General features: G+C 42.5%; 1 protein-coding gene across 9 annotated transcripts in view; it reads right to left on the bottom strand.

Moving 5' to 3' along the window:
- The window catches only part of Znf536 (zinc finger protein 536), a 439,199-nt gene that overhangs the window by 188,182 nt on the left and 239,241 nt on the right, over window positions 1–11,776 (bottom strand). The gene's annotated exons all lie outside the window — the stretch shown is intronic.

The raw sequence follows: 11,776 nt of genomic DNA, 5'->3' as shown, positions 1-11,776 counted from the left end.
ATGGACTATAGGCAATGAACTCGTACTGTATTTGGAAATCATGCTAAATGAGTGATTTTTAGCTACTCTTGTCACAAAAACAACAAAAACAATGAGTAATTAGGTGACAGGATGGGTTTGTTAGTTTCCTTCACTGCTGTAATCTTTTAACTATATATATGTATCCCATAACACTATGTTGTATACCTTGAATATACACAATATTTTAAAAGAATGATCAGCAAATCAACTTGCAAGTTTTGCTGTCCTAGATTCCGTTGGAAGGGATTTCAAGCCAGCCATTAAAAATCACAACACATACCCACACCTACATATTTAGTCAGTAAGGAAGGGAATAATTATTGGTTAGTTTGCTGCATATTACGGTGAAGAATTAAAAATGGACTAATAGGACTTGATTTGTAAAGCTAGCATGGTCTCTTTCAGACAGGGAGTTTTATCCTGCCAAAGCCAGGGGCAGCTCAATTCTTTGTCACACACCACTTAGATATTAAGCCAGCATCTCCTGCTACACCTGGCTGACTCCAGCCACTTTCCTGTCCTCTCTGTGGGCTGTGAAGACTCAAACAGCCCCACATCTCATATAATTGGATCAAATCAGCCTCATGTCCCGGTTCCCCGCCATGTCGAAGCACCCTTCACGAAGTTAGCTTCCACAGAACTGGGCTTGGCACTCAGTTTTCTTGTCAGGAGGACAGGGCTCCGGCGCTTCTGACTGGGTTTAGTCATATCCAGGCCTCCGGTGGGACTGATAAATGGAGAAGGTAAGAAGAGCGATGGGAAGAAGGGTCCTGCCTGCGCTCACAGTCACAGCCCTGCTCCCCCGTGCATGGAGCTCCCTGCCTGATGCTGCTTCTCCTTCTACTGCCACCAAGGCAGGGCTCAGCACTTGCAATCAGAAGCTGCCACCACTACCCCTTGCCTAGATTGGAACTCTGGTCCCATTTCTCATTATGATTTTGTGGAAGGCTAAGCCCATGCCTAAGGCCTTTGCTGCAGCACTAGTTTGTGAATGGCCAGGTAAGGGCCCTGGGGACCCCACCCATGAGAAGACTCACTTTATATAGGGTGGGGAGCTGCTGGCCTGACCCCTTTTCCCTTCCCACACTCGGGGGACACAGTGTCATATACCCTGTCCCACAGACAACAAGCAGATAGGTACTCCACTCACTCTTTCTTGGAATCAATGAATATTTACCTCCTCCTCACTCTCTCAGTGCCAGGAATAAGGTGGAAAGCAAGACAGATGAGGCTCATGCCCTCATACATCCTGAAGTCTTATAGAGAAGAAAGACATTAATCAAGTAATTACCTGGATAACTAAATCTGACATTATCTATGGAGAAAAAAAATCACGAGCAATTGTGGATACCCAAGAAAGACAACCCCATAAAAACACTTGGGCCATCAGCCTAATTTTCTCTGGTTATTGTTACTTGCTGGGTTAAAATAATCATAATACTTGAACTTCAAATGCTCATATATAGTACAATTTTAACCTTCTCTGATTAAGGCGCTTCAGTTGCTTCTTCCTTGAATTGTCTTATCTTCCATTAATCTTTTAAGCTTCCCCTTGTAATCTTTTATTTCTCTTCTGTAATACCTTTTAGATTATGTTTTCTTTAACCACTCTTCAATGGGTTTTATACTTTAAAACTAGGGCATTGTCAAGTTTTATCTTTTTTAAAAATCCCTAAGCTCCTGTCTTTCCCTATTTTGAGTATTTTGTTCTTAAAAATATTGGTTGTGTTCCACTGTCTTACTATCCTTAACTGGTACTGATTGATTGATTGATTGGATTGATGCAGTACTAGGAATCAAACCCAGGGCCTCACAGTGCTAGGCAACCACTCTATCACTGAGCTATATAACCCTAGTCACTATAAACAATTCTTTTAAATCTTGTCACATTTAATCTCACCCTTTTCAATCTCACCTTTCTCAACTTTCTATACTTCCAGTTTATTGTTCCCCCTCATGTAATTTCGTCTTTTGATCTGTTAACTTATTTTCTTCACTTTTATTATTCTCTCGTTTCACATTTATATTTTGTAGTATGTATCTGTGCCCCATTTGGTTCATAAGTAGACAGGAAGCAGCACCTTCACCTCCTGGTGAGGTTGGACAGTTGATGCCTTTTCCCTCCCAATGGCCCTGAAGTTGTCCCTCTGGTCCCTTTCAAGTGATGCCTGGCTCCTTCGATAATGATTCTTAAAAACAAAAACAAATCCAATAAACAAATAAAAAGTCACCCAAGGTAGTTAACTAGGGGAAGCCACAGGTGGGAAGTCCCTCTTAAGGCTGTCTCAAGCCTATCTCGGCTCCTGTCTGTGTCATTTAAATGATGTTATTTACCAGTTTCAAGTGTATTCCAGGAACTTTCAGGACAGTTCTAAGTCCCCTTGTGTGCAGAGGTTAGAAAGGTTTTGCCTGGGGAAAGACCTGCCTGGAAAAGCAGGTTTAAGGAAATGGGCAGCAAACAAAGAGGTCAGCCTGGAGATGTACACGGTGATCGGGACCACCTCCCATAAACCACCCCACACATGGGTACCTGTCTTTGCAGGGATGTTCCACAAAGCCAGCTGGGGCCTAGATCTGACACAGTTGGGTTCTGTTTTGATCCCTTTCCTCACAACAGATATAGTTTCCTCGTTTGAGTTTGGTTTTATCTGATTATGAAACTAATACATGATAATTGCAAAAGGTTATAAACCAAAGATATGTGTAAGGAAAGAAAATATCAGTCCTAACTCTTCTACTGTGAGATAATTATCCTCAACATTTTTCTTTATATCCTTTCAGATTTTTCTATGAAGAAGACTTATATATTTTCATTTGTCCAAGAAAGGATTATATTATACAAGTTGGTTTTGTAATCTGCTTTTGCCACTTAATAATATATGGTGAATATTTCTGCATGTCAAAAATACAGAGCTATGCTATCATTTTCAATAACTGCATAGGCTTCCATAGCAAGGGAATCAGTTTCCTTAACAGATTCTTTTGTGAAGTAGATTTGAATTGTTTCCAAAATTTTATCATTATAAACTGAGTTTTAATGTATATTCTAGGTCAAATATCTTTGATTATCTGATATAATATGATATGATATAATATTGCACAAAAGAGGAATTAGTACAACAAGACTTATTTGGAGGTTATTTGACGTTTGCTAAACTACTCTCCAAAAGCAACAGTGTATCTTTCTCCCAATCTTACAGATGATATTCATTGTTATCAATCTCATAAATCTTTGTTAATCTGAGGAACAAATCAATAAGTAAACTGAAACTACTTTTTAGATGTTTTCTTTGATGGGTAATCAAGTGAAAATACTCCCATAAATGTATTGGCCATTTCTTTTGCTTACTGTGGAAATTGCATGTTAAGATTCTGGGGACCAAATGACATCCTCACTACAAACAGGTGCTGCATCTCAGCTCCTTTAGAGCTCAGCCTTCTTGGCAATAAAACGGAGCTGCCCATGGAAATGAAAGTGTCACAAGGGCAAGAAGAGAAACTGCGGAGCCCAGAACTACCAGATAAAAAGAAGATGTTCAGAGGGTGGATCAGGAAGGATGGAAAGGGGAACAGGAGGAGTATTGGGGGGAAAGGAGGAGGGAAGGAGGGATGGAAGAAATAGTACCTACCTCATCAAGCCTGGGAAGAGGTAATACTTGGTGTTTTGTGTAGTTCCTCACACTTAGTATGATTTGTAGGTACTGTCTATACTAAGGGAATTAATTCCTTATTACTCACATTTCCTAACTGGATCTCTCTCTCTCTCTCTCTCTCTCTCTCTCTCTCTCTCTCTCTCTCTCTCTCTGTCTCTCTCTCTCTCTGTCTCTCTCTCTCTCTGGAATGAAACCAAGGTTGTCACACTTAGCTACATCCTTGCCCTTTTAAGACAGGGTCTTGCTAAGTCACTAAGTTGCCCAGGCTGGCCTCAAACCTTCAATCCTTCTGCCTCAAACTCCTAGAGTACTGGGATTACAGACTGTGCCAGGATTCCTTTCTTTCTCTTGGTCCTGGGAGTAAAGCCCAGATCCTTATTCACAGTAGGTAACTGTTCTACCTCTGAGCTATGCCACTAGCCCCTGGATTTTCTTAACTCAAAAAATAAAAGTATACATTTTTAAATTTAAAAATTACATGCCCATTGTTTTTAAAGAGCCGAATTAATAAAAATGCAATCAATCTCATTTGGTTGGCCTGTAGAGAGAAAAGGAGAAGCTGAGAGATACAGAGGTGAAGAGAATTGAGATCTTTGGCCCCAGGGAGGTGGAGGATGGGACAGTGATTGGTTACCTTGCTGGTCGTGAGTCCACAAGTGCCGGACCCCAGACCACACAGAGGTGAGACCACATGTCTGTTGGCCTGGTGAGGAGGTGATGAAGAGCTCTTAGATTCCTAAAATTCTCTTCCTTGATGAAGCAATTTTGAGGACATTCTATTATTTGTACAGAGGATGTGGACAAAGATATCCTTCTATAATTTTCCAGAAATGAAATCGTACTCTACCTGCTGTTTGGAAGCCCACTTTTTTTGCTCGACAATATGTCGTGGGCATCTTTCCAAGTCAGTAAATACCAGTCAGCCTCACACATTTAATGACTGCAAAGATTTCCATTACTGTTCTTTGATTATTGACCATTTGTATTTCTTCTGCTCTGAATTGCCTGCTCATGTCCTTTGACCATTTTTCTATTGGAGGATTTGTCTTTTCCTTATTGATTTGGAAGAGCTTTTTCTTTTGTGCCAAGAGTATTAACCCTTTGTCTATGATATAGGCAGCAAATACTTGTCCTCCTATTTCTTTTGCGGTGTGCGCGTGTGTGTGTTTGCATACATACTGCTTGGAAGTATTTAATTTTTTTGCAGTCAAATCCATTCAACAAATATTTATGGAATCATAATTTGCCAGTGTTGTGCTAAATGAAGAAGTGGTAAAAATCTGTCAACCTTTACTCTTAGAGTTGCTGGCTCTGATGTGATGATTAGCAAGGGCGTTCCCTCCCCATAGTTATAAAAACACTTTCATTTTCATTTAGCTCTTCACATTTTTCCGTTTGTTTGTTATTTAACTCCTTAACACATCTGGGATATTTTTTGGTTGTAAAGAGTAAATTAGAAATGTAACTTATTTAAGTAAAAGAGAGGCAGTGTCCCTAAGCTCATCCGTGTGCCTCAGAGACTTCAGGCCAGTGTCTCCCTCCCTCTCTAGGTGACACTCAGAGATGCGGAGCTCTTCTCGTAGTCTGTGCCCTCTTCATTTGCAGAAGGGCCAACAGAGGCATCTTAGATTCTTCGTCCTTTCCTCTAAGAAAATAAAAGATGTCTAGAAAACATGGGTCCCTTTTGGCTAATTTAACTTCCAAGTCTATGAGATGATGACAAGTCCCCCCATTTACTGCAACTCTCTCCCATTAATCCCAGACAGGTAGGACCCCAGAGAGGCTCCAGCTAAGTGTGCCCCCTCTCTCCCCTCAGTGAGTGTGTAACCAGCTTGATCTCTCTGACCACTCACCAATTTCCCTGGGGGACCTCCTCCCCTGGTTATCCCACTCGCACTCAAGAGTTTAAGGGTCCTTGATCTACTCTCGCTGATGCTCCCATCTCACCCATGATCTCAGCCAGGCCTGCCTTGGTTCCAGGGTGGGCAGATCTGTCCACCACCAAGAAGTGGCAACTGTGTTGCAACTTAGTCCAGAAAAATCTAGATCTGCTGGACTCAGAACTGCCAGTTTAGCCTGCAGTCCCATTCTCATTGAACCTCCAACTGCTTAGGGAAAGTGATGCCTTTCTCCCGGTAGTATAAACAGCGCCCAAGGACTGAGCTTCCTCACCTAGCACTTAACGAATTTGGGGCACACAGGCAAATATCTGGATATACCAACTTGGTCCATGAGCTGAAACATATAGTCTACATTACTTACTGAATAAATTCAACCCTTTCAATATTTCTTTGCCTCACCATTCACCCCTGCCAAAATACTCAGTGAGTCTCTCCTCTGGACCAGCATCTCTGGAGATTCCTGCACACACACTACTTCCTTTATGGACCTGAAACTAAATAAAATGCACCTCATGCTCTGCCACTGCTGTGGTCCTCAGAAGCACTCTTCAAGATATAGAATTATTGTGAATCAAACTCTATTCTCCCATTGATTAATTTGAATATTTCAGGCATGTTATTGACTTCACAAAGCAGTGTCTTCAAACACTTTACTCTCACAAAATGAGCTCTTGACTGCTTAGCCAATGTGGAAGATGTGGTCCAGGCCCATGAGAGGGGATATCAGCACAGAAACAAGTGAAATGAAATCCACCATGCCACCAAAGTTAGGATACATACTTTCCGAAGCACAGAGACTTAGGAATGAATATTTTTAGCATTTGTAATGTGTGCGTCATACTCAGTCTTAGCTGAGATGTCAGATAATCCTGTGTTAGTCAAGTGCCCGCCATTTGCAAGGAAGTGACTTTAAGTTCTTGATGTCTCCAAGCTTCCTTTTCAATGAACCAGGAATGACATGAGTCATGCTTACCACTTAGATATGTTCTCTGAAACACATAAGGTAAGACAGGAACAGGGTTTAGCATAGTATCTGGCAAGTATTAACCTCTCAGTAAATATGGGCAGTGGTGGTTGTAGTTTCTATTTAATAGCTGATGGCGAATCTTTTTAGTAAGGCACAAGGTTGGAGGACAGCCTTTAGGTAAAGCAATCAGCAGCCCCTAGTACCCATTTTTGGAGTTTGCAACTCTGTCCCCAGGGTAAAAATGCTCCACTTTTGCATGCCAGAGTCAGACTTTCTGTCACACAGCCTGAACAGTAACCAAGAGCTCCAGAAAGAGTCAACAGAGCTCACAGCTGAGAAGGAACTTAGGGAAGATCTCAGCATACTTCAATTGTACAGATGGGAAAACTGAGGACTTGGGAGTGAGAAACAACCCACAACAAGATGGCAGGGTTACTGGGATAAGAACTCAAAGGCCTTATCTCTGTAATCCATCCCACTATAGCATGGTGAGATTTGTAAACAACAGTTGATCATGATATGTCAACCTGAATGCATGAAAACATCTACAAGATTAGTAAAGTACAATTCTGGGTGTGTCTGTGGATGACAGGCCTGTAAATCAGCAAACTGAAGAGGGAAGACCCATCCCTGATGTAGTTGACACCAGTCAATAGGCTTGTAGCCTGGATGGAATAAAAGGGAAAGAAGGAAGTATCCCAGTTTTGAAGAGTGCTAATCTTCCTGAGTGGGTTTGTCTTCTGTTGTTGTTATTGCCTTTGGACATCAGTCTCCAAATCTCCAGTTTCTTCAGTCTTCCAATGCTGACATGCACTGGTGACTGGTACTGCATCCTTGATCCCTCTTGTTCTGAGGCTTCCATCTTCGTGGGCTGAGCAGCTACTGATGCCTTGGCTCTCCACATGCAGATGGCCAGTATGGACTCTCCCATCCTGATCATGGAAGCCTATCTAAAAAATCCCCTTGCATAATAGATAGATAGATAGATAGATAGATAGATAGATTCTGTTCCTCCAGAGAACCCTAACTAATATTCATCATATCTCACTGACATTCTAAGAGCCTTGGGTTATAAGACCCATATCTATTCACTACATTTTGCTGAGATACTAGAGTAGAGACCTTAGATTCTAGAGCCTTGGATTGCAAGACCCACGTTTATCTACTGCACCTTACTGAAATCCTAGAACCAGGAGTGAGCCTTGGTTTGCAAGACCCTAGTCTATCACATCATATCTCAATGAGATTCTAGAACTAGGAGTGAGCCTTAGAGTGCAAAAACCCATGTCCATCTACTACATTTTGCTATAATTCTAGAATCAGCAGCAAATCCTGGATAACAAGGCCCATGTCTATCTGTTACATCTTGTTGAGATTCTTGGACAGCAATAGCTTTGAGTTGTAGAGTCATAACTAGGACATTTTCAAGGAGCAGTCTTTTCTGAGACTGTTAACATCACCTGGAATTTTTAAGCCCTTCCAAGCAAAACTCTTTTTCAAGGAAAAAATTTTTTTACATTATTTAAAATACAAGAATATTTTGGAGAACATCTAAAAAGATTATTATCTTTTCTTAGATTATTCTTTAGAAATTCTTTAGGGAAGATACTAGCCTCTTTGGCAAAAATATCCAGCCCCAAAACATCTTGGCTTGGGAGCACTTCCAGAGGGGCACCATCTTGGTTTTGGATCCTAAAGACTGATGGTGTATGAGAGAAGTGGGATGAGACCACCACTTGGACCTGGAGAACCTCTGAGGTCAGCCATAGGAGAGCCCTTTCACCTCATTCTACTCTGCTCCCCACCCGCCTCTTGCCCTTTCCCACTGCAGCTTCCAGAACACAGGTCTCCACCAAGCCCTAGCTGAGCCATTCAAGGCCAAGAGGAACTGGAGTCTCCAGATACCTTCTTCCTCCCAGCCTTGAGGTCAAGAAGCAGTAATAGATGAGAAGTCCAAATGACAGCTTTACTAAAATAGGAGAGCCCCGTAAAACTCTCAAAACATAAGACATATCATATATAAGTAAATTTGGTACAAAAATCTAAAATTGCATGTTTGAAGGTAAAATATAAAGTTGTATTATTTCAACATTATGACATTCTAGCAGTCCACATATATGTGTGTGTGTGTTTGTGTGAATATACAAAGAAGAAGAGAGAGAAATGTCTCTTATCTGAACAGATAGGCCCTCAAAAAAGAGCAGATACTGTATATAGAAACATGCTTTTCTATTGATTGTAATTACATTATTGGAGATGAGCTCTTCTGGGCAAAGAGGTGGTCTTTAAATACATCAAGCCACATGTAATAATGCAGCAATTTATTAAGATTACATATTTTAAGTAAAAATTAGAACTCTATTTCAATAGCTTGGGAGAAAAAAAGGAAAGAAGTACCAAATATGAGTGAAAAATAGCCAGGCTTATTTTTATTCTTGGCACCATAACCTAAAGCCTCGTGAAAGCAGCAATGACAGCTCAGCTGATGAGGATGGAGCAGGCTGGGGCTGCTCCTCAGCTTCCAGCTGCCAGTTCCCCACCTGCATCCCTGCAGAATGCCCTGCAGGCTCTGGCCATGGACCTACAGGAGTCCAGTTGTGATACTGTCCGCTCTCTCTAAAATGGGCCCCCTAGCACTCACTTCCCTTCAGACAATAAGCACCAAGCAAAGACCCAGAACTCAGGAAATTGTAGCTGCTCTGCTTTTTACTTCTTATCATTCATCTCTTTTTTCAGTAGTTAATATGTTTTCTATAAGCTGAAAAGGGATGTGATTTCTCTAGGGATTCAAAATGCATAAGTAGATGAGTAAACGGGAGTACAGGCCTGATGGATTGCACACCACCGATGGGGACCTGGCTGCAAACTCAGAGAGGTCTCTGGGGTTGTCTGCTCAATCCTGTCCCTGCTGAGGTCTCACAGGGTGAGTTTCTGCATGACAAGCATAAGAATGTACACACAATCCACACTCAAGTACAACCACACACACACTTCCCATATTCAAACACACATGCACACATGTTCCTTTTTTGGAAGGGAATGTTTTAAAGTACAATGATTCCAGAGAACACAGAATCCTGTAACCACCCCTGGAGCACGCCCTTGCTTTTCCATTTGGGGGGACATGAATCTAGCCCCATACACAGCCCAGGACAGAAATGTAGGCGCAGCAATGGGTTCCGGGCTTCATCTTTAGGCTCTGTTAACATAAGAGATGCAAAGTCACATTTGCGTGCCTTCACTTTCAAAAAAGAAAGCAAACACAGGCTCCACTCAAAAGTCTCCTTTGGTGATAAAGATTCCTGTGCAACAATAGAGTGAGGTGTGTCAGAAGCTGCCCCTCTCTTGTCCCTGCTGGATGTGTCTCCCTGCATGCTGGGTTATTGTGCATAAGGAATGACCTGGCCAATGGGAAGCCTATAGGTGGCTTATGCATGTTGTGATAAAATGTAAATGCACTAGAAAGGTCACTGGCAGAGTGATCATTACCATTGTGGAACTCTAACCAATTTGCCATTGAAAAGCATCATTGATGACTCAAGCCATTCTTAAACATACACACTGGGGGCACACCCACAACTGATGGGCATTGTGGCTGCTGGTGTCTCTCAGTGTGCCTGTGTCAGTGCCTGCAGGCACTCCTTCCCTGGCATTTAAGGAGATCAGGTAAAGGGGAAGGATTGCCACTGTTTGATTGGCAATCTCCTGCTTTGGAAAGTGCATGCAGCTTCTGAGTCAAGTGTCTCCCAGGGCTCCTGACCCCTTGCTCTGGAACTGGGCCTTTGTTCTTGGAGACACAACACACTCACCTATTCCCTGATGCAGAGGGAACCACCCTAGTCTCAGGTCACACAGAATGGTGGCCACACATCCCTCTCACCCACTTCATGGTGACCCAGCTCACCAGAAGGAAAGCACCTCCCTGAGGCCAGCCTGGACAGTCACTCTGGGGCCAAACCAAGAAAGTCATTGCCACCTGTATCCACGAGTATCTCGTGCATTCAGAAAGCCAGATCTGTGCTCCCTGAGCCTTCACCTGGACTGCTTTGCTGCTTAGATGTTACTCCTTTCCCCCTAACTTTCCTCACTCCCTTCTCCCATCCATATGCAGTTCCCAGAGTAATGCACAGGGACTTTGTTCATTCAGTTAACAGACTGTCACCTACGCCTAAGCAGTGAAGCTCCCTCTGCTGAATCCTCCAAATCTTGTTCACTGCTCAGCCCACTGTCAGGGAACAAAATGAGCCAATATACAGATCTGGAGTTGATCTCCTTCTTCCCCCAAGGAGTAAACACTACAAGCCTTAAAAAGATGTTTATAAAGGACCATGGTCCTCCTAAAGAGTGACACTGTCAGCAATGAGGGAAAACTTCAGGGACAAGGTGGCAATCCAGACAAATTTTAAAACATGGGTAGAAGTTTGACAAGTCAAGAGGGCAGAAGATGCAGAGAGAGGGAACAGAGGGTACACACAGACTAAGATGTTTCCAGGACGGACCACAGTCTATCCATGGGTATAGCATGTAGGATGAAAGGAGCAGGAGAAACAGCAAAAAGGGCAGCCCAAGACTTGAGTTCTCCTTACTCCTGCAGATTCCCCAAGACCTTCAGGAAGTGAACAGTCTTTCAGCATGTTCATCCAACATACATTTGCTAAGTGCCTAGTATGTGCCAGGCACTGAATGCCTATTGACATCATTATGGAAGCTGCTGGCAGCACAGAAAGAAGACAAAATTATTGCAATGGAATCCCAATGTCTTTGACTATCCTACAAAGACAAGGCATACTGTCCACTGCTGAAATGATCACCTAAAAAGCCTGGTGTCCCTACCCCATCTCAACTACAGTCTCCTCCTGCCACTTCCTGTGCTCCTGTCTTCTTGCCCTGCTAGACCCATCCCATTGCCCCAACAGTTAATCTCAGCATGACTGAATCTTTAATGCTAAGAGGATTTCCTTCAATCAGAAACCCCTCATGAGGACCCCTAGGTTGAGCCTTAGCAGGGAAACTGGCCTCAAGTTCTGTCCTGGCTGTGTGATGGTATACAAATCTCTTCTGCCCTGTGAAGTTCAGTGCACTTTCTATAAATGTATTTCTATATTATCTCTCTATCCAATACTCTATGATTTTATAAATTACTGCTTTTTGAAATCCATGTATGTCCATTTGATACCCCAGCATGCCTACCAGCTGGTTTAGGATAACTTAGTTTCCTTCCAGACATCCTTCCC

The sequence above is a fragment of the Heterocephalus glaber genome, unplaced genomic scaffold (genome assembly GCF_053883595.1).
Source record: "Heterocephalus glaber isolate CG9 unplaced genomic scaffold, H.glaber_assembly_v1.0 deba00001561, whole genome shotgun sequence".
NCBI lineage: Eukaryota > Metazoa > Chordata > Mammalia > Rodentia > Bathyergidae > Heterocephalus > Heterocephalus glaber.
This window is presented reverse-complemented; position numbering and strand designations above follow the sequence as displayed.